At 30.0% G+C, this 25,033-nt stretch overlaps 1 protein-coding gene across 1 annotated transcript in view; it reads right to left on the reverse strand.

The window, feature by feature from the left end:
* LOC113517042 (collagen alpha-5(IV) chain) overlaps positions 1-25,033 on the reverse strand; it is a 45,292-nt gene that overhangs the window by 19,409 nt on the left and 850 nt on the right. The window lies entirely within an intron of this gene.

A 25,033-nucleotide genomic window follows, 5' to 3' on the forward strand; every position in this document is an offset into this window, starting at 1 on the left:
CTTCAACCACGTTAGTATGTTCACGAAAGACGTTATGCGATAATAGGTATCGCGAATGTAATTATAACTGTATGGTAATTATTTATATTGGCTTTTTTTTTCATGTATTAAATCTGGGAGTGCTCGACTACTTTCGGAGTCAATCGGAATTAATTAAGGGTTTTTAATTAATTAATTAAGAACCCTTAAGGGTTCTTATTAACTTCAAAACTACTCTTCAGCTAACAAATACTACGGTCATTTACTGAGTAAAGCAAATGATTACAATAATATTGAGAATTATGTTTACTACAACGATTACAGTAGACAAAATAACTCTTATTATTATCTATATTATCACGTACATTACTTTCATATAGGTATACTGATAATTGTGAATATCGATTAAAATGCATACCTATAGGTAGTTAGATCATTCTTAGATTAAGAACATTATAATGCTACATAAGAATAAACGTGCCTTATCGTCTATACTTCGACACAAATACAATTGAACAAGTTTAAAACAGTTTGTTGCCCTCCTTACTTTATAACAGAGCGTGAATATTTCTATAAAAGTACCATTAGTTAGTATAAAAATACTACGTATAATAGGTATATATGTCTACAAAAGTTCCTATAATAACCTATAACATATATTCATATATTCCTATAACATATTTTAATATGTTTAGTTTTTGTTGTTGGAATAGAAACAATTATAATTTTTATTAATTATATTATAATTAGTACTATTAAATAGATTACATAATTAAATTAAAATTGTTATAATTAATTTACAATAATCGTAGGATAGAAGATTAAAATAAAAATATTTTAAAATTCTTAAATAAACACTCAAATCTTGTGATGATCTTCGGAGTCTATGATCAATTAGTCCCTAATAATCTCATTAAAGCAATTATATGTGTATTGCTCCTGGTATTTCAGACGTTCAAAGGCTACAAAAACCACTTACCATCAGGTGGACTATATAGATTTCGAACAAGCATATGCTTGTTCGAAATCTCAGTGGTAGTATATTATACTGATAATATATATTATCAATGTAATATACTACCAGTCAGATTTTGTATAAGAAAAACAAGGAAAAATAAAAAATAAAATAGAGATACGTTTCTGTTACGTGTAAAATTTACTACTCACCCGTGAATTTGCCATGAAACAGTTGTTTTTTTAATGGATGATAATTAAATGTTAACCCCGCCCGCGCTATTGGTATATACTGACGGGACACTAGTGAGGGAATAAGTGAAGATGAAGTCAGGTCAGTTGGTCCATCGTGACGTATTTGACAATAATTATTCACGATGATTTCTAAGGGGAACTGTGCGGACCTGACATGATATATTGCTAGCAATGGGGATTTACGTCCCCATTACTAACAATTCTTCTTCTACCAAGCAGTTGTGCTTGCATGGCTGTATTTCGGTATGACGATGGGCGGGATATGGCAGTGAAGTTACTAGATACCGAGGTATAACACCATGGTCCTGGGGGAAAGGGATTGTAAATAACGAAGATCTAATAGCTTTATTGTTAGCGATCTACTCTATCAAGTCAACCTCCACGCGGAAACCATCTTGGTTAATTCTTCTGGAATTTATCACGGTGGGCGAACTGGCCTCCATTCAACCTTATTTATCATCTCTCACTGCTGCCCCACCAGCACATAATTATCGATAGTAGAGGCGGGATTATCATTTCCATTGTCATGTATAAAAATGCAAATGATTGTTATATACATTAATATCGAAGACTAGAAATTTTATAATTGTTGTAATGAATGAACGTTATAATTATTATAATGAATAAATAAATAAATGAAAAATAAATAAATTTTGTGTATTTTAAATAGCAAATTTTATATTCTAAAATTTTTTATAGCCTGGTTAGTATTTAATTGAGTACAGCATATATATTTAGATGTTTGCGTTTTACAATTACGTTAAAGTAATAAAAAGGTTTAAATTATATTTGATACACAAACGGGCAAAGCTGAGAACTACAGCTAGTAGGTAGTAAATTATGTATAGGTAGGTATCTACATCGATCATTTTTACAGCATAATTAATTTTGCAGCTGATATCGTTATGGTTACTTTATAAGAATGATGTCAGCATAATATTGCATCATCACTAAATCTAAAAGATTGTAGGCTATTGTAGTTGAATCTGCATGGAGATCATATGAGTACACATCATAATCACAAAATATTAGTAAAGATGTTCTTTATGGTAGGCACTACCATAAAGAACATCTTTACTAATATTTTAAATGTGAAAATATAAGAAATTGTTACCTCTTGTTACCTCAACAGTTTAACCAATCGTTATAAATTTATTATAAGCTACATTTTATTTCAATCAATGAACATATCCAGTTTACGCCAACGAAGTCGCGTGTAAAAGCTAGTAAAACTATATATAGTACCCACAAAAATAAGGATTTTTTATTATCTCTTAATGTATACTTTTTTTATGTACGCCATTGGTTGATGGTATTGAAATATTAGCAAAAAGATATAAAATAATTTGATTTATTTAAAATATGTAAATTTTGTCGCTAGTAACGTATGAATTCCACGTTTGTTATGTATGCATATATGAGTAACTTTAACAAGTCAGTTAAGATTTTAAATGAAACAAGAGATAAAAACCTATATTGGATGGTATGGTAAGGATAGATAATACTGACACAAATTTCTCATCGCTTATCTAGGAAGGCATTTGGTGAAAATACATAGTTAGATAAATATACTAGTGATTTCTATTCTGGTACCCATTCATAAAATTATTGAACTGCTAGAATTAATTAAACAAACCAGGTGGTCTTATGTTGATATAGATATAAACAGCTTATAAATCACATTATGGCTGACTTATTCATTACCTACGTCTAAGCTAGCCTCTTAGGGCCCGTTCTCACGTGTTTCTATATAAGACATGTTTTACCGTTACGTAGATATATACTATGTACTTGTACCTATGTGCGCTTATAATATTTATAACACAAGAATTATAAATTGTACTACTATGGTACTCTTGTATCAAAGTTATAATTTATTAATTTCATCAACTGAGTGAGCTTTATAATTTCCCAATACGCTCTCCCAGGAAATGATCAGTACAGTAATATTAATCGCAATATTTGAGGGACAATCCTTTCATTATTTTTGCTCATCAAAATTAAATTGTTGTATACGCTCGCTAATGCCTTTAGTTTGAAATATAGTGTGTGTGTGTGTGTGTGTGTGAAATAAATACTACCTACGCATAACTCAGAAGAAAGTACGATTCCTAACCTTATGTAATTTGAAATTTGTCGCTTTTTTGTGTTTACTTTTAACTATTTAACTTATTTTTAATATGACTTACTTATAGTTAAATAACATTATTATGTATTGTCTGTCTGTTATCCATAAAATAAATTGTATTTGTAATACTGTACGTGGAATTAGGAGTAAGTAATATGAGAACATCTCCGTTTATTAAGACGCCATATGATACGTATCAATTTGCACTAAAAATGACAGCATTGCTAAATTTGCATGACCACGCAGTGCAATAGTGCTAATAATCTATTACTCGTACTTCACTGTCACCCAACTGTATTATGTGCGATGACATTTAAATTATATCAATTTAAAAGTCTTGACTTTATTAAATCAACGATCTATTTTTGTTCGTAGCAATTTTTATTCAATCAAATCGTTGGTTAAAACATATTATTATTATTATTATATCAACCGTTAACTATCCACTGCTGAACATAGGTCTTCCCCATAAGAGAAGTTTTGCCAGTAGTGCCACGCTTAGCAGGCGGCTTGGCAACCGCAGTCAGGACATTGATGATGTTTTAAAAGGGACGCTGCTCATTTCTCTTACAATACCCACGGGAAAGGAAAGGATGGCCTATGTCGAGACCTACACGGCGGATTCTAAACCGATTTGAAAAAGGATTTTATCAAATCGGTTTAGAACTGTCTGAATTATGAGGTGTTACCTCATAAATATAAAAAAAAATGCAACGAATTTAGAGAGTCCTTTTTTGATGTCGGTTTAATAGCAATGAAATAATTTGGTAAGGAGGCATCTGACAAGAGCGATACCATAAGTGAAACACTGTTTTCTGCGATATCTACAGTGTCTATAAGTTACTATTTTCCATCAGGAGGCCTGTCAGTGTATTTTCCATTTTGAGTTGCAGAAAAAAATCATCAGATCTTCTTTAACAGTCTCTAAATAGTATAAAGTTGCTGTATACTGTCAGATTGTCCGAATACTTCCTTTAAACTACACTATGGTTTGGATACGAGTTTTACTGTCATTTACATATATTTTTTTACAAATGGTTTTTAGAAGTTATTTATATTTGGCATATTAAGTAAATAACCTTCCTTGTACTTTCAGAATGATTAGAAACGTCCTTTTAAGTATATAGATTGAAGATTTATAATTAGGTACAGTATTTTTTTTTAACATTAATTTTGTAACAATTCAAATCTTATAAATAGAGAGTACCGATTTCTGAGGGTGTTCTTTATAATAACTTTATAATAAATTAGAAAGAAAAAAATAGATAAGTTAGATTTAAAATAGGTCAGTACCTAGTTTATATTCTACTGGGATTAATATAAAAAAAATATCAAAATTGGTTCAAAATTGATGATATAATTGCGTAACAAGCAAAAAATATAGATAAAGTAGGATCGATTCTGAGGTACCATTACTCTAAATAAACTAGAATTTGATACCACAGCAAAAACTTTTTTCTAAGGTCCAATATGAAATCATCTAATAGATTTAAATAAATAATTATAATTTTAATTTTCGATAGTTTAGAAAATAGTTATTTCGTGAAATAAAAATATTAGGTAAGAGAGAGAGAGTATAGAGAACTTTGCATTTCATAATCAGCCCCATTGAAAGTCTCCTTTTGGAATATGTGTACAGAACACATGAATTAATAATATAGATAGATAGATAAACACTGAGTCATTTAGGACACACAAATGAATTCATACAAACTAATTAATTTTTTTTTAATATAAAACAAAAGATAAAACACAAAAATATTTTTTCGTTATGTATGTCAAAGCGACCCAAATATACTATTGTATCACTAGCTGAAACTTGCGGCTTCGTCCGCGTGAAATAGTAGTAGTATTAGTAGTAGCTAAGTTAGGATATAACTTACCCGTGTACTAAATTTCATCAAATTCCTTCGTTAATTTTTGCGTGAAAGAGTAACAAACATCTATCCATCCTTACAAATTTTGGCATTAATAATATTAATAAGATTTTTCAAATAATGCAATAATGTAGTAGATATAGTGTAGGTAAATATATTTAAGTTTATAATTAGTTGCAATGAGTCAGGTATTGGGGCGATCATTAAAACGGAAGTTATATCATTGAAACATCTGTTAATGTTATCTTAAATCCGTTTATTGCAGACCAACGATGACCTATATTTATATAATAGTGAAGCATAAAGCCACATGGACTACATGAGTAAAACAAAGAAAAAGAATATTCAATTATAGATCGTTGTGGAACCTGTTCATCAGTTAGTGTCCGTTAACAACTTCGCTGCTTTGTTTTATAGTATATGGTACTCTCTCTAATCAATGCTACCAGTTATTTATTATGTTCCTCCTAAAAAGTCCAGAAATTACATTGTATCCGCATAATCTTAATAATAGAGGTATAATATATTCATAATATTATATTACTACGATAAACAATACATGCATGTACTTATTTACTTTTATTATTATGTGCTATAATTTTATATTTAATTTATTTATTTATTAAGTAGTAGCTTTTGCTCACAATTTTGTATGTGTAGATTTTAGAAATACCAGGAAAATCAATACATAAATTAATTACAAAAGACGTATCAAGTGGTTTACAAATAAAACATGTGCTAGATTTTAAGTTAGGCTAACAACATTCAGGATAACAACTGTGAAAACAGCATATTACTCGTATTGGTGTGTTAGTTTCTGTGTGATGCATAAATTCTATATATATAGACTTCTAATTTTTCTTAAATATCTCCTATGAAAATTATAATTAGACAGTGGCTAATTATAATTTTTCAATATATAAATTCTATCAATAGAATCGTTTGCACTATGTCTAGAGGCTGACTTTCTTTTATATTTATTTTTGATAGGCTCTATTACTGGGGTTCTGATATTCACAGATTGTTAATTATGTAGAAAATTAAATAGTGCCAATTCAGCATTTTATAGCATTCCTCTGACATCAGATAGACTGAAAAAGGAATAGGTTCTGGTCAAAACAAAACGCATACCAGCGCTATTTATAAAGCCATTATCTAGTATTGATTTGTGATTTTACAAGTAGTTACTTTGCTTTGAGATACCTTAGAAATATATTATAAAATGCAAGATGGTGTAAAATTATGCAAATAAATAAACAATTAAAATGAGATATAGAAATTGAAATTTTTAGTCCATTAATTGAATTATATTTGAATGTTTAGTGGATTTAAACTCATATGTAATTCTCGGGTCAAGCTTGTTCGGAACCGCCATTTCCGGAGGGCGCGCGTGGGTGCTTGCACGACTACGCATACCGCGCCGTTTTACCGCCGCGGTATCGCGGACGTCCGCTTCGCAATCCATAGCCAGACTGTATAGCACAAAGGACCTTACGCTCTTTTCAGGCTTTTAAGCACCAAGTAAACAAAAAATACAGTAAATATATTAATACTTATAGTAGTGATACAAAAGGCGGCCTTATCGTTAAGCGATCTTTTCCAGACAACCTTTGGGTAGAGGACATTGAGAAAAAGACTAAGGGTAGATAGCACACTATTATATAGATACTAATGTATACAATATATATATATATATATATATATATATATATATATATATATATATATATATATATATATATATATATATATATATATATACGAATTTTCAACAATTAACAAGAATTTTCAGTAATGCAATTTTGATTACCAGCCTTAATATATAGAAAAATAAAAAGATAAAAAATAGCTTATACCCTTCTCCATCCCATACAGTACTATACTAAATGTTATAGTGATTGATTAAGCTTTTAAGGTGCTATAAGGCAACAACCAAACTCACTTTTACATTTATAATATTAATAAGGATTATTTTATGCAACAAAGTAATAGATTTATTTCACTGTTCGTCACCATTATGTGAGTGTATTTATTTGATTGTCCGTGATGTTTCGATAGCTTAGTTGCTTTGTAGTGATATTGATAAAATTTTATACCAAAATCTCCTGAAATATCTCCTTTTAATATTTTATGCCAAGTATTAATGGCTAGTTTATCCGTCATTCGTGAACAGGTGCTGCCTGTAGGGATTGGTTTGCTCTAATCACTGGGATTATTTTAGTTTTCATTATATGCTAATATCTTAATTTTTATAATCTCGTCCTACTTTGTAGTCTGTATTGACATATAAATATATTTTTATTTTGTTTTAGCGTGACATGTGACCACATTATTTTCAGTTAACACAAAGATACCATGGTCCATGAATATGACCAACCGAAAAGAAAATGTTTTATTCTCAACGTTTGGCCACACTACGCCTGCTCACTTAAGCGCTTTATTTACGCTACGTTTTAAATATCTGAAGTTACAGGATCCTTCAAACGTAGCAAAGCAAATACGTCAAGGGAAATGCTATTTCACAATGTTAGGGTAGAGTTTACGTAAGAGTTGGCAAACTTATTTGTACTCAAGCACGGGTGGTCTACGATGTATGGATGAAGTCGCTGGCCCATCCTTGTGGTGCAATATTGGAAAGGGGAAGCTGGAATAAGGAAATAAAGTTCTTTGAAACACTCCCCATGGTATAAGCAGAAGAAGATACCGACAGGGGCTACATCTCTTTATAATTGTAGAGATTCTACAGTTTAGTTTACATCAGCATCTCCTACGATACGGGCAGTTCGTTTCTGCAAAATGTCGAGTGTGGAAGAGGTACTAAGTGAAGCTATTCAGAGACGGACAGGTCAATAGAGGAGAATACCCTTGGTGCGCATAGATATAAAATGGCTTTATTTCATTTCTTATATGAAATACCAGAGTGAGACTTTGTATAAAAATTATCTGCTTGGTTACTTCTGCTGCATATATACATATAACAACTGTAGATAAAGACCGAAATAGACAGGAGGTCTATTTCTAATAAAGCTGACGTATTTAACTTTTATTCTTTGTGTGCCAGTTATTATCTACATGTAATGTTACATTTTTTATGGGAGCAAGCGATTATAAAATGAGTGAGTCATTAGTTGCAATTCAAGGAACAAGCTGGATAAACAATCATTGCAGTGTCCCAGCCGATAACGGCCATTCGCACATCCCGCGACACGAGCCCCCCGCGCGCCTTGCTGCTCTACACCCTATCAACACGTGTTTATTATGTAGCAACTGCTTCATTCAATTATTTATTAAATAAAATAAGTCAAGTCTGTATCTTTATATCAATTTAATTTCTCATTAGTTGTTCATTCTACAAGAAATGACAAACAAGTATGTTTGAGAACCCGAGAAAGCAATAACATACTGAACTCTTAGTATCTCATGTCGGATTCGTCAAATACCTAGGTTTTCAGCTAAATCGTCATTTGTCGTGAAGACAGCATATTAAAACAGAAAGAAATTGTTTAGAAACAGATGCTTTGAAAATTTGTATTTTTTTTATACAACTTAGAATGGCAAACAAGCTGAAGGCCCACGTGATGGAAAATGGTAACCGTCGCCTATAGACATGAGCAGTACCATGGACATAATAGAGTATACTGTTCCGCCCATGATACCCCCCATGCGTTGCCATTCCTGAGGACTCAGGTGTTATTCCTCTTCAAACCGAAACACAGCCATGCAAACACAATTGCTTCACGGTAGAAACACGAATGGGACAGAGGTACCCAAGCAATCGACTTTTGTACAAAGTCTCACTCTGGTGAGTCGAAATTCTAAATTGTTTGCGCATAACAAATAAATCTGTCTTAGATCTTATATGAACATTTGGTATATTTATAGTTCTTCCTAAGTTTTCGTCCTTAGGGAAGTGCTTCCAAATCCATAAAGCTCAAAACATTATCTTTTTTTTTATATAACTTGATCTTATCTTAATAACTTTTATTCTTATTAACTTTATCTAGTGGACAATATCGTTAATATTAATGAGCAGTAAATTAAAAAATGTCAATACAGTAGTTGAGATAAACTAACAATTGGTCATATTCTATTCTTATTTATTGTATCTATGTCAAAACTAAAAAAAAATGGGACAGACTACCGGGATTTACGAGCTGTTTGTCGGAATCTGGTGACCCCGGTGACTCGTAAACGCGTTCCCGATACAGGTCGCGCATCGCTAAGATGCGCGGGCGAGCTCCCTGCTGCTGCTGAACTCCTATACGAAGTTTTATAGACAGATAGTTTTACAGTGTGATTATAGTATTTTAATTCTCTTTTTAAGAAACATGAAACATGAACAGAATGGAGACATTAATGGATTGCCAAAAATGAGATTGTAACGTACTTTAATAGTACATCATTATTATTTTGATAGTTAAATTGCTGGACGGATTGAATTACTCAAAGATGAACTGGCAGTATAAGAGTATGACATTATCAAAAAACTACTAGGTATTTATAATGAAGTCAATTGAAATAGGTAAAATGAAAATGGTTTCATTTTACTAAATTAATACAGGGTATAATCAAAATAATAATAATTACGTAAAACTAATCTATGAATCAACTTTTAGAAGGCACAAAAAAAAATGATTCTCTCATACCAACTCTACAACTGAATAGGATATGTTAGTATAAGAGGCTCAAAACTTTTTATCGTTTTTAATCCATGTTTCTTTGGTGTATATTTTCAGATTCGCTGATAGGACGACTGTCTTCAAAAGATGCTAATGATTTGGATTTTATTTTGCATAATCCTGCAGATGAAGTTCATATTTGGGTTATGTAACTCAATTGCTAATAATTCTCGTATGAAATATATTGAAACAGTTTCGCGATCAAGTGATTTATATATACATCTATTCTTTCAAAACAATTTCACTTTGTTGCAAACGAATATTAATAGCAATTGAGTTATGTAAAGTATCTGTCGGTGATAATAAATTGTGTATTAGTTGTGTGTACACTGCATAGTAGATACCTAATCATCAGATAGGTAGAATCCGAGTAGGTACTGCCAGTAGCTCATGTTATATATAGACAAGGAGTATGGCCGCATGTTCAACTAGCTTTTGTTACCGCACTGAAACTATTGACCTATTTCACTTTACTGGAAGTAAGCAATAACTTTCAGTGCATTGCTCGCGGTCGTAAAACCGACTTATGAGTAACCACGCAACGAATGTAATGCATTGCGGTACTAGTTACTTTGAACGTAACACATTTAGGTGTTATATATAATCAATATTAAGAGCTTTACAGCAATCTCTAAAATGTCCTTTATACGCTTATTGTAGATACAGAAACTTACATTGCTCACGTGATACTAAATTGTTTTCAAGATATTTCAAGATATCTAGAATACATCAGTCTAAAATTTAATAATACTGATTGGATGGCTTTATCCAGATTTAAAGTAAAGTACTTATTGAAGATGTAACATAGTAACGCGTAGTAATCCCCAAGATACAGGTCTGGCTTAGTTTGGGGACAGATGGTAATGCAAACTTTTTTCTCATTCAATATAAATTGTAAAAGTTGTAAGTTGTACTTTATGCAACTATATCTCACTTGAAATTTATTAATAGTATTCGTATATTTAAACAAGTTCATTCAAAAATCGAATTTAAAAAATTATAATATATACTGTAGCTGTACTCCGCTGCTTATTAGGATTTATATTATCCAATATGTAAATCCAGGCTATGGTCTAATTGTCTTCAAAGTTTTTCTGACATCTTTACAAACTTTAAGTAAAATTTAATAGCGTTATTTTGCAGTTTAGGCCACAAAATTAAAATAAACATCCTTTATAATCTGCATGCCAACTTTGTTGAGATATTTAAATAAAATTGTGTATTTAAATTTTTAATATCAATTACATCTAAATAAATATTTAAGTATTATCAATAATAATTTCAAACTATATATAAAACAGGATTTTAACCCATTACCTTGAGAAAAATTCTTCACTATGAAGAAGACTGGTTCTTGTCAGTTGGAACATTTGTAACTACTTTCTTAGTAGTTACTAGCTAATCAGTTAATTATTTACTTTATAAATATCCCACGTGATTGCATGAGTGTATGCGAAGAAAGTAATGAAGAATGGAGTGTGAATAGTTATTTATATCTGTTTAAATATTTATTTATATCTACTTTATTGATTAACGAGTGGTACCAAAGGCGAGCTGTTGGAGATAAAACATAAACATGCATCATTATTGTATATATGTATATATACATATATAACTTATGTAACTTACATAAAGTAGCGGAAAGGGATGTTCTTATTATAGCAGGGAATAATTATGTAAGGTATTTCAAATTAGAAAGTACAAGTTTTGACATTATAACACTTTTTGTGTTGCGCGGAAGCGATATCGACATAATGTAAAAATTGAGAAACATCGTATACTATTTCCTCTTGAGTTCAATGTTCTGTAGCAGTATACGTCACGACGATAAAAGATCGACTCATGAATTGAGCTCGTACATTGACAGGGCGACTCACCCCGGAATATAAGGAGTAATTTACACACAGCATTCATATAAAAATAATGGCGGTATATATTAATAATAATAATAATAATATATATTATAATTCAGCTGTTAATTGTTCACAGCTTGCTGTTTATTTCCATAAGCGGAGAAGGGGAATGAAAAAGAAAATAAATATTTAAAATCTACTCTATTTAATAATGGGATAGAACTGCATAAAAAAAGCAAAAAATAAAAAAAAAAATTGTAAAAATTTTGTATAAAATTAACTTGTCTGGTAAGATCTCTATGACGTGCTGGATTCATCCATATCTATAACAAGCTTATATATTAATATTAATAGCAATATTTCTGTCTAACTGTTAATTTATATAATTAATAGCGGTATAAAATAGCTATATAGTAACTAAATAAGTTTAAGAATGAAACTTAGTGATCTCTAAATTATATTTAAGCTATAATGGATATTGGTTATTTATATGTCGATAAATAATGTTATGGATTAACAGCATAATGATTTGATATTGCAAGTGTATGTCTATAATATAATAATCATAATACAGATATATATTTTCTTGTATAATAAGCATCCGATCAGTATAAAAACTTAAATGAAGTATAAAAAAATTTGGATTGATTCCATCATTACTGAGAAAATATTGTTACTATATTCATAAAATATTACACAATCAACACGATGTATTGCCCCTAAACTGTTACCAGTGTCGTACGACGAGGATGCCATTAAAACAAAAAGTTTTATTTAGGTTGGTAATGTAAGCAACTGTGAACAATGTATTTTTAGACATAAACAACAGAATAAACGAAGTTTCTACAATTATGTTCTTGTAACTACACATTAACAACTGCAGTTTTCGAAGATTTATGTACATGGATTGCAAATTCTTATAATTATTACCAATATTAATAATATTAGTATTATTACATAAACTATTGTAATAATAAAGATATTAGGCATTATCTTTTAAGCAATTAGTTCTATACAAAACCTTTAGTAGGCATTTTTCCTTGGATCCAATAACTATCTCAAAGAATTTCTCCTTGGGATAGTTTTCCTATACTTCTTACAATATTCAAAAATACTTAAAAAATATTCTTAAATACTCAATTTGCAGTGTTAGTGAAGTATTGTGAGTACATATATGAACTATGATTTCATATGATATATTTAATATTTCAAATACCTAATGAGAACAAAGATCGCGTACAGTCGAATTAGCACGAATGAAAATTAGATAGGTAGATATTGTATGTTTACATAACACAATTATGAGTAGTTCAAAGCAAAGTAGATTTTACCTGGAAAGAGTGTCATTGTCTAAATGTACAATACACTACTATGTAGGTAACTTTTAGTACATATTTATGTTTCCAGAATTGGTTCAGGTACATACTGATTCCTAGCAAATTGGAGAACAGTGTGTACTATCATAGATAATAAAATTGTATACTAGTATATGAATAGGTACATATCTTAACCAAAATATTGACTATTAGAAATCCCTATATATAATATACAAGATTTTCTTGTCTAAAGAAAATCTTGTCTAAAGTCTCGTTCTTCGAATATTATTTGACAGTTTTGACTTCGTCTGTAATATACGAGTAGTAAGTTCTATTTAATTCGAATTTGTTGGTGAACTAAAGAACTCTTTTAATGATATGGTCTGGTCAGAGCCTATTGGATATAATTACGAAGTCTTTGTTGCTTCTATTCAATTAGTTCGAAAAGAGGAACCTCTGGAATAGTGCAAGCAAGAAACTGCTGTAGGGAATAAAATTCCCCGTTGTGTCAGCTAGAGACTTGTCTGTTGTAGATATCTCGGGTGCGTTATGTAATGAAATTTTTTGTGACTTATTTTGATAAACAAAATACATATCCTTTAAAATTGCAAGAAAAAAAATGTTAATTTCACGCACTCATAAAGAGTAATGTCATAACGATTTTAGAAGAAAATTATAATATTAGGTTTTAAGAGTTTGTGTGTCGTTGTGTAATTATTCCTATTAGGTAGTATTACAATTTTTTCTCTAAAAATGAAAATGAATACTATATAACGTTAAATCTACTATTAATGCTATATCATTATCATCATATCAGCCCTTAATTGTCTATTGCTGAATATAGCCCTTCCCCTACTGGGGGATTTTGCCAGTAGTTACCATGCTTGACAGGCGGCTTGACAACCGCATTTAGGCTTTGATGATGTTTAATTTCTATTAATCGTCAATGACATTCAAAAAATATTATTCTCCTATCGTTGATTCTTCAGCAATTGAGGAAAAATGTTAACAATATAGTGATGATACTAATTATTTATATTTAATTATGATATTATATATTTCTTATATACATTGTGCTGATACGGAATCGTGGGAGTTATTTCGGCAATAATTGCAAAAATTGTGTTATGTACCTAACGACAAGTTGATAGCAGTTTCCTGTGCTGTTGATAAGGGAAGCTACTGTTTGAGTCGCGACCTCGTTTTGAGAGCTTTGTCAATGGAAGCTGATTTTGACCTAATTTATGACCGTTTGATAATGGATATATCCGAAATCGTCAGATCTATTTTAATACAATGTACCGAAACATTAATATTTTAACCTATTTGTATTTGATTAAACATACAGTCTGTCGTGTCTGTATGTTTGGTCAAATACTCTTACTATTAAACATTTTATGGAAATTTAACAGTAGGTACATAAACAGAATTTCATTAGAAGTTTTGTATACTGGATAGAAATTTAAGCTAGTTTTATGAATTAATAATAATTACCACACAATCATACTAATCGCCTTGTTCTCTCTGTATTATTAGAGACCATGCAACGAACATCTGGAGGCACAACCTAGAATAGCCAAACCCGAGCCAATTCAGAAATTTAAAAATTAAATTTAGAATAATAGGTATGTGCATTAATATTGTATTGTATTTAATGTTGTTATACCTATATGTTATAATGCAATATGCTGTTGGTGTTCCTTAAATAAATAAATAAATTTAATTTTCTAAATTGGCCCGACCGGAAATCGAACCGGTGATTTAATTTACGCAAAGCAACACGTCTACCGTTGCGCCATGAAAGTCGTCAGATCAGATCAGGTTATCAATCTATTATCTAAAAGATTTATCACAGTGAAATATAGGTTATAGGATAAACGAATAGGTAATATCGATAGGAGAAGTCTTGAAAAAATTTTTTCCTTTTTTATTTTACTTTTACACCTTTAATCAAAAATGGAGTGTAATGTATAAAAAAATACACTCCATTTTTGGATGAATTTATTCCATATGTATATGAGTTTATTTATTTTATTATTTCTAAATGCTTGAACAGAATTTTTACTTTACATAGTATATATACAACTTTCGAGAATAGTACGTGTTTTGTAATTACCTGTATTATATGTAAAATGTAGGTAGGTATAATAAGCACCTACATTTTGCTTTTTTTTTTTTTTTTTTTTTACAACACAGGGGGCAAACGAGCATGCGGCTCACCTGATGGTAAGTGACTACCGCCGCCCATGGTCACCCACAACACCTACGGCATTGCAGGTGTGCTGCCGGCCTTTTAAAAAGGAATATGCTCTTTTCTTGAAGGTTATGTTGTCGTATCGGTTCGGAAATACTGCTGCTGGAAGTTGATTCCAAAGAGTGGTTGTGCGTGGAAGAAAGTGCCTTGAAAAACGCACGGTGGAGGACCGCCACTCGTCCAGATGGTTGGGATGAAATTTTAGTTTATGGCGGGTTGTACGATGGTGAAAATCTGCAGCTTCGCAAATATATAAAGTCATTTGTATAGTTTTTCATAGAATCAATGGAAATCTACAGATTATTTTGATTCATAACTCTGTTTATATAGAACTTATTGAAAATGTAAACTAATATGTAGTTAACATGATCATAATACAGTTTATTGATGTTCAATAACGGTAGAAAGGATTACGGGGGGGGGATTGTTAATAATGAGGGTAGCCAGCCCCTCTTCTAGTAATAATAATATATTCTGTCAGGTCTATCTTCACGCGGTCTTCCTTGGAACCATCATGTACAATTCTAGATGTATTCGTCGTGATGGGCTAATGTACCTACTTGTCTTTTCATTCTTTTCATTCACCAGTCATCCCTCACTAATACCTCACTAACGTATATTGTTAGCGCAGACGGGGTTACATTTCATTATTATCCATTAAAAAAAGAAATCCATTACAAATATAATTTCTATCGTATGCATGTATGTATCCGATGTGTATGTGTTATAATTTTAACAAAATATGGTATTTTTTCATTAAGTTCTATTGAAATAAATTGTATAATTTATATTTTTACAAGCATGGTGAATAAAACAAGAGGGAAACAATTGAAATTTTATGATACTGGAATCTCATATTACGCGAATCTTTCATAGTTTGTTTTAGATGTTTTTAAATACTAGAAGATTATAAGATTATATAGATAGATATTGTTAAAAACGGATCAAAATTTCTTCAGCTAATTTGACTTTTAGCTAATAAAATGGTAACGCATATACTTTTTTAAACATAGTAAAACACGGCTCTTTCTCAGTGTTACAAATAATTGGAAAATATATTTTTTTTAGATTTTCAAAATAGACCAGCTATTTTGCTATCTATATATATAAATGAATTCCTATTTCCCTTGTTCACGCAATAATTTGAGAATGACTTAACTGATTTCATTCTTTTTTATCTAATGGGAAAAATTTGAAAATTTTAGAAATTTTAACAACTATTTTAACTTCGCTGTTTGACAGATCGCGTATTTGATGCTTGTGATTTGAGCAGACAGCTTTTTTATTTTTATTTAAATTATTTATTTTTGTTAAAATTCATAACTAAGACAGAGCAACATCTGTTGGGGTCAGTCTGTAATATAAATATCATCACAAATATATATATAGGCAAAGAAGTTTAAGACCCATATGATCGAAAGTGTTGACTGTCGTATATGGACCTATACAGCCCTATGGACAGATATCTCTTGATGATTTCCTATTCCTGAGAATTATTTGTTATCTCTTATTATATTATATATTCTACATTTTCTATAATATGAAGAATAAAAAAAAATACTTTTATGGAAGTATCTATTATCAACCAATTATAGCTTATGACTTTACTCACGTGAATTGATATATTATTATCTAATATTTATATAGATAAGATTTAGACCATCTTAATAATAATTTACTACTTACTAATATCCTGTTACACAATCATGCCTAGATAATTGAACGAATTTAAATGAATTTTTGCGCACAGAAGTATCTTTCTTTATCCTAAAAGGAAATTATTATGCTTTATCATTTGAAATCGGGGGATTCAGCATGCATATTATAAATGTTAATATTTATAAAGACATTTGGACATTTTTTATTCAATTAATAATAAATTCTATATATCGGTAATTAGTTATGTAAGTCGTATATTAACACTTACATAGGTTTTTGTGTACTAGTACTGCCTGCTTCTATTAATAGTGACTGTGAAGATCATTCGCGTCAAATGTTCATTATACACAATTGCCTTCAGGCTTACGCTCAGAATTTTTTAAATGATAAATTAACATAAATAATCTGTAATCTGATTTGATCTCATCTGATATTGAAATCTTTAAACCTCAATCAAGCGTTGTCAGATTAAAATATCACCGCTGCACTTGTGCTTTTTCAAAAGTATCTGATTAGTTTGCATACATCCAGTGCAATCAAGGAGTATCAGACAAAATAAATTAATTAAATTATTCTCTATAAAAAAATTAGCTATGTCGTGCAGACACGTCCGCATTTTAAGTATTGGTGTTTTATTAGTAAAATTTTGGAGCCTTTACAGTTACATAGGGACGTCACTTTCAATGTCTTTTACCACTTTGGGGTTAACTTCACTTTATGAGAATTAAACTACATTGTTTTTTCTCCTCTCTCCCTATTTTTTCGTTATCGTGAGGATGGGTTGGTAGTAGATACATCCGTATAAGGTGGTCTATCCACGCCCGTGTACTAATGTAATCTAACCATTTGCTATGTGAGCCAGGCCATAAGACATTGGAGTGAAATGACCTTTCCTTCCTATTATGCGTTTCACTATTATAATAATCTTGGGTGCTTTAAATGTTTCGAAAAACCACTTGGTGGACCTATATAGTGGAACCAACTGTTGAGGGTAGATTATTATTATTATTATTTATACTATTGTTAGTAATGGTGATTAACAAGCCTATTATTAGCAGTAGGGCAGTATGCCTTATCAGGTGACAGTCCCCATAAAAACTATCGTGGTACGTTCCTGGTGAAATCATCACTGTGGGTTATCTGGCCTGACTTTATTCATACGCCAGTATAAGCCATAGCGCAGGCGGGATTGACCACCAACCATTGAGGGAAAGAACTTTCTCTCTTTAATAGTTTATATTTGTATATCATATTGTCCTTGTGCTTACTGACGGCTAAATGGCTATATGGTAAGCTAATGTGAGGCTCGATTAAAATATTTAATTTAAAAATATGTTTTGGAAATTAATTAATTATTAATTTTAGAAAGGTATCGAATTCCTAATAATGTCTCTTTTATGCACATTAATACTAGCATAATTACATAAAATCATTTTTAGGCCAGAAGCCTATATAGATAAGAAAATGTTGTTGCCAATTGACAATTATACCAAATAAAAACTTATTTGATAATACGCAGATCAAAGGTTACCGTAACAGCAGATTATTATTAAATTACAAAGCGTCTTTTAAAACGTGAAATCATTAAGGAATGCATGACCGTATCATTTATAACGAAAGATCTTGAACAAACGGAGATAGTAAATATAAAGCTTTTGGAATCAATAACGTAATTACTATTTCGGTCACGTATAAACATGTAAAATTATTTTGTATATAGAATTTATTATTTTTTAATAATATAGTCATTCAGTAATATTACTATACTTTGTATTTCCATATGTACCTTCTGTCAAAATATTAATGCCGAATTAAAAAACAAATCGCGCATCAAAATGCTTATCTATACCTCACAATTTGTACCTGAACATGCTAACATTATGTGTGATATAATGTAGATTCATTAGATATATAAAAAAGAACGATGTAAATATTTGGTCCTTCGAACAGGATGACTTCGTTCGGAAATTCCAACATTTTATTTTGAAAATCACGTGCTATTAATTTGAAATATTATTTCATGTACAAATTATTATTTACTGGATTAATAAATTTTATTAGATACTTGACAGATACTGAAAAGTTACGTGGAAATTTCCAATGACAATTTTTAATTAAACAGTGAATTTAATAACTACTTAATTCAATATTTCAAAGCACCATTCAAGTTTTCACCTAAAATAATTATAAAATAAAACTTTAATTCATAGGTAAAGAAAAAAAGAAAGAAGTTATCGTATTTAGTTTTTGCTTTCTAAAAATAATTCTTGATTCTACATTAAAATAGCAATTTCAAAATCAAGTTACAATCATAGTACCAATGCAATAAGTATAATACTTGAAATAAATCAACATATTAAATAAACAATAAATAATATCATAGTTTGGCCAATGTCCATAAATTATTATTATTTGGTTCGATGAAGTTCATATTAAGATATGGATGCGCGAGCCGGACAAGCACAGCGAGCGTATATCTACGGCAGTGGATGGAAATGGCGAAGCATTTATACTACATGTACTTATCCTATAAATTATATATTATATCTATTAGGTAATACTGTTTTACGGAAACATGACTTCTTGTGTAGTTATGGATAATATAAATATATCAAATAATGCTATATTTTTTATATAGATACTTATTCTATCCTATTTGAACATAGACACATGTTTTTGATTCTGAAACTAAATAGCTCAAACACAACATGTTTTCAATACTGGTTATTGTGAGGGTCAAGGACCATAGCAACAAGATTTTGCATATAAGAATTGTATATTATTTTGGATGGATCGGTTATTGTATTTTTTTATCACGATTAATTCCAAGGGTTATTATTTTTTAGGTACAGTATTTAATTTTATATTAGAAATGGATTTTGTATATTTAAAATATAATTACAATTTGTCAATATAATTATTTGATAATTATATGCATTATTTTTTTTAATAAAGTATACAAACCTACCTATCCGTGTCTCATTATATTTTTATTTTAAGTAATCAAAAAACATCGTTTGTGACATTATCATGTAACTTCCTAATAATTCCTGTCACTCTACTCTACCAGTATTAATTGTAAGATCAAAATATCATTTGCATAATACTAAGTAAGCATGAAAATGATAATAATTCTGCCTAATATAAAATATATTATTTCCATTTCTTTTCTCAAAAACGTTTGTCATATTTTATTTTTAATATTAATAATGTTAAATTATAAAAAAAAAATTAAGTGAAATAAAAGAAAACGTGAAAAATTTTTATATTATAAATATAGATGAACAATTTAGTTTTGTAATTACACTACTAAACTATTACAGACGAATAATTCAGATAGTACCAATTTGTAATCAGTCTTTAGTCTATACCCAGATTCGGTATCGAAAAAAATTACTATCTAATATTTAATAATGAATTTAATGAATATTTTAAATGGTAATAATTGGATGAAACGATGACATCAATGTTCTATATATAGTATGTATTGAGATAGCCTCTGTGTCGGAGTAGTTACCGTTTCGTTATCAAGAGTGCTTACTTCACAAGTTGTCAATGCGGTCGCGTTGTCTTTTGTCGCAAATCAATATATAAATTGTGATTGTAAAATAAACATAGTTATATTACGATTATCTATACGAATGAGTTAAATTATATCACTTCGACCTTATATCATTTCTGTGAATTCGTATACAAATAAATTTGTTGATATCAATCTATTGATTAGTGACATGATTCTCATTCATGAAATATTACTTGACTACAGTTTGAGCGTGAATATGATCTATAATGTCATTGCTTCTTTTTTGTATAAATGTAACTGAAATATAGGTAGGAATGATAGGTAAATTGATGCAATTCCCAGAAATTAAACACGATGGTCCCCGGGGCGGTCTGTGTGGAAGTCGATTTACCTACTAATATAATACATTTCTAACAATAGAGCCTACCTACCTTATATTTATAACAATCTCTTCTCCCTTTCCTACTACGCCAGCGTAGGTATACTTGTATGTATGACATTTTCATTTCATATATATTGGTACATATTTTGCTGCGTGGTAATTTGTGAATATGGGCGCAGTTAGGAAAAAATACTGCTAGGTATCGTCCATTATAATAATCTCGCTACTCTTCGGTTTAAAATTAGTTGATTCATACAAATTAACACTGTACATTTCAAGTTAATTTTTCTGTCTCTCACAAGTACACAGTCTCACATACAGGTGTTAGAAATAAATAACCTATATTATTGGTACCTGCATACATTAATTTAGTGCGGTCTCTCCGTATGATGATGCGGTATATGTAATAGAAATCATGCGACGTTGTTATAAAAAAAACATGGCATAAAGTTGAGTGGCATCACTTTAGTGCTTTCATTATTTTCTTTTTGTTAATTTTTATTATTAAAATATATTTTTTTTTATAATTAAGTATATAAAATATAAAGAAGTAAAAATAAGTAAAGCAGTAAATAAATATTTTTCTTTCTTCTTATCTTACTATTATATCCAATATCATACAAAAGTACGGCGTTAAAATTTGGTGTTTATCTGGTTTTCACAATAAAAACAATAGAGAATAGAAGAGGCAAAATGCTGGGCCACCTTGTACGACATGACGATTTTTTAAAGAGCATAGTCATAGAAAAAATAGAGGACAAAAGAGGAAGGGGAAGACAGAGACATAACTACATGTGACATTAGGTGTCATGTCGTATAATGAGGTCAAAGATATGGCATGGGATAGAGCTGACTGCAGGAAAATGCATGAATTAGTAGCACCGACAAGAGGAAACTCTCAAATGAAAAGAAGAAGTGGTTTTCATAGTTGTTTCTGAAGGTCTAATCACGGCTAACTTAAAATCTGGTATTAGTTTTATCTCGATACACCATCTAGAAAGGCTTATTCGCTTCAAAATTTTACGTGTACAAAGTTACGTCCAAAAGCTAGGTCCAAATAATAATTAAAGTCAACGTTACAACGTCATCTATAGACAATGTGTGTATGGATGCATTTAGGTATTAAACAATAGCTACCGTTTTGTTGCACTATAACAATTATTTTGCGCGGTTGTACTATGGGCACTCCAAATTTGAACTTAAATGCCATTTTATCATATTAAAAGGGGTAATCGAACTTATTAGTTCGATTACCCCTTTTAATATTATGACGATGAATAACAATTCATCTTTTGGTAAATTATGGCACTATATGTGCCATATTTACGTTACCACATGGAGCGTGGTAACGTGAATTAAAAAAATAAATCTTTTTTTATAATCATTAGATATATTACATTTTTAAAAAGTTAAAATAGTAAGCTAAAATGTAGTTATAACAGTTTATTGGAGATACTTATAACTACAGATTTAAAAACAGAATTTATTTCTCCGTTGTATTAACAATTAGCCTTTTCAGTAGAAACGGCTAGATTGTGCTGAAAGTTTCATAAATATTAAGCTAAGTAAAGATCAACATCAATAACATAGAAGTTAAATTATTACTATTATAAGTATCTTTTCAATAAATGACTTTTTTAAATTCCATTTTTATGTAGACTATTGACTCTAATTGACTGTAGATGACATAAATAAGTGTACAAAATCTGTGCCACGAAGTTCGTTGCCGCTAATTTTTAAAACCGATAAAGAGATTTTATTGAAATTGTGTGAATTATTATTGTTTCCTCCAACTTGAAAAATATATTATTATCGTTTTATTATTTTATAGATTATAAGAAGAAAATTATCCGGAAAGTGGTGAATGAAGACCAAACAACGTTTACCGGGTTAACTAGTATATTATAAAAAAATAAGTGCCAGAGGATATGATCTATACGATAACACAAAGAGAAAATAGGCAGCCAGCATTGGAAATAAATTTCTGTATAAAAAAATCTCTATTTATATGTAAATATCCATTACTACTACTTATTATTTTAACTATAAATTTATAAAAAAAAATATAGAATATTTAACTACCACGTAGACAAAGTCAGGCTTCAGAGTAAAGCACGGAAAAATAAAACTTGACGTAGTCTATATTTTTTAGATATAGTTTTATTTTCAGAATAATTTAGCATAATTAGATATATTCTTATCACATGTATCAATTTAAAATGATGTCACTGCACTCAATTCTATGAAACAATCTGAACAAAATTAGGAAAACTACAATAATAATTTAAACATTTATTTAATTTAAGTGAACGTAATCATAATTTAAATGTGAATAAAACAGAAAGAGCTGCCAAATATAAACCATTTTTTGTGATAGTGAACAATAAAAAAAATACTATGTAAGTACTATGTAGTTGCGATTTAAAAAATAATGAAGATAATATATTCATATTTGACACTAACTGCCTAACAATATTGATATTATTATTCTAAAAAACAATCTCTTTCAGAAAAGCTCTACTTGCCTTCTTCTAGGTTTGTGACTAGTATGGCTTTTGGATTGAAGGGATAGGGCAGTGACTCTATTCGACATGGAGGCGTAACATTCTTTAGAGTGACAGCGCATGGTAATATCGTTGGAATCATAGTGTATGATGTGATTTTCACGATGCTTGATATTTTATCTTAATGCTTTGCGATGGCTGCCTTGCGTTTTTCCATCGAGCGGCTCAGCAGCTCATTTGTTATTCTAAGTTGAACAAAAATAAGCAAATTTTCCAAAGTATTTTTTTTCAATAAAACAATAATAATTTTCATAAAAGATTTATGCTTTTGATCTCTTGAACTTTATTTTGGTCACATTACCTAGGTAACAATTATTTGTCATATTGACGTCGATTTTCAGTCACTGACCCTAAAATGATTTAAAACTGATGTCTTATTTGAGTTGCAGACGTCACCTTGCTATCTGGGTACTGTATATAATTACCATCTGTATTCGAGTAAGTACTGGTACACCTATTTTTTTTATGCAACTTAGAATGGCAAACGAGCTGACGGCGCATTTGATGGAAAATGGTAACCGTCGCTTATAGACATGAGCCGTACCATGGACATAACAGAGTATACTGTTTTGCCCACGATACCCCCCATGCGATACCATTCCTGAAGCCTCAGGAATGGTAAGCCATGCTTTATTTTCTCTAAATTTTATGACTGTTAGACAGTTAGTGTTGTAAAAAATCTGTATCAGCATAGTAAGACAAAATAGGTTAAAAACATTGAAATAACTATCAAATGTGTGTATCTTGTCATCAATTGAACAAACGTGCTAGAACTTCATAAAACTTTTAATACCTATACCTTTCAAATTAAATAACTAGGATTTTTGAGAGGATGATTATAACAACTATGTTTATAGGTAACTACTAAAACCATTAATTCCATGTATGAAAATAGGAGTTAAACATTATCATTAGAATTAAACCTATCTTTGTTTATTATTAAATATCCAATTTTCATATCTGTAACCATGTCACTAATTGAATTACCTAAGAATCTATCCAGCTTACAAGAGAATTAAGAGGTAATATTAATCCCTATGATTTAATTATTTATTATATAGATATTATTGTTTTTCTCTCTGTTTGTTTTACAGTTTTAATAAGCATCTCGCCCATTGTCATAATGTTCGATATGGGTACATCTATTTTCCCTTATATATATGAATGGCCGTTTGGCTGACTTTTACAATTACCAATAAGAATAATTGTTCATATGATTATTATTATAATTTTTTATAAATGATTGTTCGTATGTGCGACAGAACATACAAAATTTTGCACATCTGCAGAATACCGATATGTATCGAAATATTTACAAAATTGTTATTTAGATAATATAATTAAGTAAGCTGGAGCCTACGCTACAGCTATGCTGATTTGTACGTAGGTACTTTAATACTACATACTATGTAGTATTACATACCTTATACTTTAGGTTTCTAAAGTCTTATTGGCAATTGAACAAACACGAATAATATTAAATTTTGTATGTATTTGTGTATAAAAATGATCATCATGATTAATTTAATATCTATTGTTCTACCAAAGTTATTCATGATGTTTCCTCATGTTATATTTTCAATAGAAGTAAAAGCCTGCTTTTTACAGCT

Source organism: Galleria mellonella, unplaced genomic scaffold (assembly GCF_026898425.1).
Source record: "Galleria mellonella isolate WM207_F2 unplaced genomic scaffold, CSIRO_AGI_GalMel_v1 utg588, whole genome shotgun sequence".
Classification (NCBI taxonomy): domain Eukaryota; kingdom Metazoa; phylum Arthropoda; class Insecta; order Lepidoptera; family Pyralidae; genus Galleria; species Galleria mellonella.